Here is a 4,689-nt window from a genome sequence, read left to right on the forward strand (position 1 = left end):
CGGAAAATCGAGCCCAAAGCCCAATTTCTTCAGTCCATAGAGCCCGTTTCAGTTGGCTTTGACTTCAGCAGACTTTTTTTCCACTTTTGCTCCTTTGATTGGGTCAAGGCTTGGACCATTGGAAAACTCTTTCCGAGCCGGTCGTTTTGACGTAAGGTAGGCCCAAATCTAAGGCTTGAGTCAAAAGATATGGTCTTTGGAAGTTCTGCTAACTTGTGCACTGTTTCTGCCCGTGTTGACTTTTCAGCTTTTGACTGGGCTTTATAAAGGCTTTGTCTCCTTAAATCTTGGCCTTTATCACAGAACTTCTTAGCAACCATCCCTTTGCTCCTTTATATCGCCAAAGTGGCACATTTCTCACATAAATGAAGTTCCATGCCCGAAATACATAAAAGCGCCAGAATTAGCATTAACTCTTATTTATTACTCGCATAATTGGTCTAAAAGTAGTATTATTAAGGGGTTAAAACTACAGTTTTGGGCTCTTATCATCTACCCTCAAAGACAAGGACCAAAGATGGGTACAATCCTCTTCTAGATAACTTTAAGAATACAAAATATCTTATGATATACATAACTTAAATATAAAACCACCACTTAACATCACATTCTAAAAACAAATTGGCAGAGTTTCTTTTGTATTTTCAACATTTCATAAATTTAAAGCATGTCATAACCTGAAAATCAAATAATATACTTCCATAACATATATTAAAACCTCATATCTCGTAAACCCAAGTACCCAACTACTCAAATATATATTGATTCGTAGAACCAGCTACTTAACCATCTCGACCAATGCCAGTTAAGTCAAGTAGCCAATCCTCGAATCAAAATAATACTATAAATTATATACAAGAATTAAAATGAAAACAACATATACATCATTTTCACTTATATCACTGTTTACTGGGAATATCTAGTACGTTGTTTCTTAAGCTATTTTTGGTGCTGCGTTCTGCAATTTAATTTTGTACATCTCCTCTGTTATGTAATTCTCTAAAGGTGTTTGTAATATAGAAATATAACATACATGGTTTGACATGCCCACGAACACCCTCCTCAACGCGCTAGCTAGACAAAAGACTTGAAGGCGAGACCATCATCCTTCTTAACAATCAATAATTAATAACAATGTTACCGATTGATAGGTTGTAAATCGTATTATTGATATGGGTGGCACAAAAGATCATATACACTCTTAGTACTATTTCCATGGTCACTAGAGATTGAAATCTGAACAAATAGAGTAATGTTACTAAACATAAGTGATAGAGACAGAGAAATGGAAGCAAATATAATGTTGTATAGCTATATTTTCAAGATTGGATTAAAGGGATGAGGTATTCCAACAATAAAAAATTTGGGATGACTAAAACATATTATCAAACTAGTTAATTAACAACATAGATAGTGTCACATAGGACTAAATCACTAAATAAAGAATTGAGTTCCTGCTGGTGCCACCAAGTATTCTCTCCACAAATGACAATGGATTTGCTACTCTGTTGAAGTTTTTCTAACAACTTTAATTTACAGATTAGAGCATCTCTAGGTGGACGTATCCGTAGTCGCATTCTTCAAATTTGAAGAAATGCGTCAGAATTTCCCGGAATTCCAACTCTAGGTGGTCACATTCATGGTCGTGATCACCGCTTGTTCCATTCTTGTTCGCAAATTTGGCAATTTGGATGGATCGATGGGCGACATTAATGTAATGTCGCCCATTGCAAATGTCGCCCCAAGTTTTTTTGACTTTGACTAGCACCAGCCAAGGTATTGGCCAGCCACTACTAATGTCAATGTCAGTTATTTTTTTTAATTTTTTCAATTTGAGTGCGACATTAGTAATCGGGCGCCAAGAGTTTTTTTTTTGAATTTGGGCGGCGGTGGTAATAATGTCGCGACATTACATTGGCAAGCTCGATTACTAATGTCGTCGCAGTGGGTCCCCAATGAATTTTTATAACCATTTAATTTGCGACCACCTAGAGTTGGTCGAAATTTGCTATCAGATTCTGTAGTAGCATTCTTCAAATTTGAAGAGTATGCTACCACCACCTAGAGATGCTCTTAGGGAAAGTGAACTCTTAAATAATCATTCTATCTACATAGTTTTTTGGGTTTGGTCCTATATATATAGAGAGATGATCTACTAAGTCAACTAGAGCTAGGTACAATCAAAAGTAATTAATAATGGGGGTAATAAGGCCTATCCGTGCATTAATGTAAGAGTCAGGCAATACAGTGAATTGCTCCTCTTCAAAGTATTTTGCTTTCACCACTTCTTAAATCCTTTTTGGTCATAAACCAATATAGTCATAGGCTTTGGATGAATATACTCACATCAGCCCCGTGTTGCTCTTTCAAATTCAAAAATTCTAGAATTTCATTCGCAAACGGCGACCAAACTGTTATCCACAACTTGGGGAATCATACAAGGCAAGGCGAGATTTACTGAAGTATCTAGAGATGATTTTATAGGCCCCTTATATGACAGATCGAAGTTTCAGGTGAAAATGAAGGTTCAGACTCTAGTCTCGGCCTACATCTCCCTCTCAGTAGCTACATCTCTAGGCAAGGAATTCAAAGAAAGGGACTCATCCTACGGTATGTATTGTATGCTTGTCATTTTCGATTAGGCGACCTCTCTGCCTAAGGGAACTAGCAATAGAAATAGAAGTGGGGGCTGGACATCTGAGTCAACAACTTCTTTATTCATATGAGTTCCAGCAACTCCTTAACTAATATAAAAGGAACATAACTAGTTCTGTTATCTTAACAAGATTTTAGTACTAGACTGCTAACTATAAGATTGTGTGACTGAATTAAGTTATCATTAATTGGCAATGCTTGCAATCTGCTTAATGCGATGTCGTTTAGTTCATTCTATAAAGCAGTTTGTTTTTATTACAATACATAAATAGTTTTCCCGTAGTCCAAAACCAATAGTAAGCTTATTAACCAATCTATGCAAATTAATGAATAAAAATGCATAGCATTCTGCTTTTAAGTGATCTAATAGACTAATACATAAACCATTGAGATCTCTATAAAGGCGTTACTCTTCAAGGCACCACACCCAGTCGTACAAGATCAGGAAAAGACGACAAAAGTAAGGTCTGAAGAAGTGGCAAATATACAAAGGTGTAAGGGATCAAGGGCGATCCATTGATGTTTGCTGAGAAGTCCTTATACTCTTAGTAGTAAATTTCATTTGTTCAGTATTATAACACAACCGTGAAAATAAGATTATCAAGAATATAAAAACACCTATTCGATTGATTTAACAAGTATTTTTACTAAATCAATCAAGCCATAGAGACAGAGACATGCATACTGATTCTGCTATGTTAAACATGTTATTCTGCACATAGAAATTATTTTCTGATAGAATCACAAAATTATTTGAATGGGAAAAGTAAATCACTCACCAATGCAAGGAAAGCCATCACTGTCCTCGATTCGTGCTCACTTTTGACAGAGTTTGAGTTTGAGAGGAGTGCGAGAGAAGAAGGAGCTTTTCTAGCCATTAAAATCCGTGGGCTAGCAAGCTCACGTGGGAGAGGGTAGGAGTAGCCTTTTTTTATTTTGTTCGTCGGTTTGCAATAATTCTCCACTTTTTTTCCAATTGAATCGCCATCAGCACCAATTATCTCCGACAATATCGTGATTAAAACATATCATCGAAATATCGCGATATATCAATAAATATCGTCGATACTTGCACTGGTATTTATCCAAATTAGTATTGCGACATTTATATACCCATCTCTGAAATCTCGATATTTATTGTGATATATTACGATATTTTGTACTATGTATATATCCATCTCTAAAATCTCGATATTTATCGCGATATTTTGTAGTATGGTCCAGAGAATGGGCCATGTATTGGTCAGCCTAGATCTTGCCCAGCCACCACAATCCGGTGCCAAACTGCCAATACAACATATCTGAGAGTTTGAACTTTGAACCACCTCATGAGGTAGGCTTGGCCAAGCCTGGGATACCTAAGCAAAGCCACCAATGATTAAATGGGGACTGCACCCAGAGTGGATCAACAGTACATGGCGGGCTGGGCTAGTCCACTCTCAAACAACGAAGCCCTTATAAAGGCCGAGGGCTGCCCTACTCTCATATGTTTTGAGGGCTGGGCCAATGCTTAAATGTCAAACCCTTACCAGCCCTCTCAAGATGTTCTAAGGGTTGAGTACTTTTTAGTACATTTGGTTAACAAAATGATTTATATATATATATATATATATATATATATATATATATATATATATATATATATGATAAAAGTGTACTCACTTCACAATTAAAACTTCAAGTTACTAAAAAAACTTGTTAAAGTTACATTTGTCAATTAAGATCAACTAAATTCATTTAATAAAATCCTAGAATGAAATCAATAAATCCATGTCATAAATGTTGACGGCCTAATGAGGGTTGGGCTTCGGGTGGGGGCTAAGCTTTAAAGTCTAGATCTTTATCCTCCCCACAAAGGTTTGCCAACGAATGTGCGAGGCCCATGGGGCGAGCTGGTTAAGGGCTTGAGGGCTATTTTGACACCCCCTAGACCAAATTTGCTAACAATTGTTTGGTTTAGATAATACAATAAGTTCAAGAACAAGCCCACCTATTATGGTGTTGTGGACTTGTGGTAATCTAGCTTGTCAATTG

The sequence above is a fragment of the Coptis chinensis genome, chromosome 6 (assembly GCF_015680905.1).
Source record: "Coptis chinensis isolate HL-2020 chromosome 6, ASM1568090v1, whole genome shotgun sequence".
NCBI lineage: Eukaryota > Viridiplantae > Streptophyta > Magnoliopsida > Ranunculales > Ranunculaceae > Coptis > Coptis chinensis.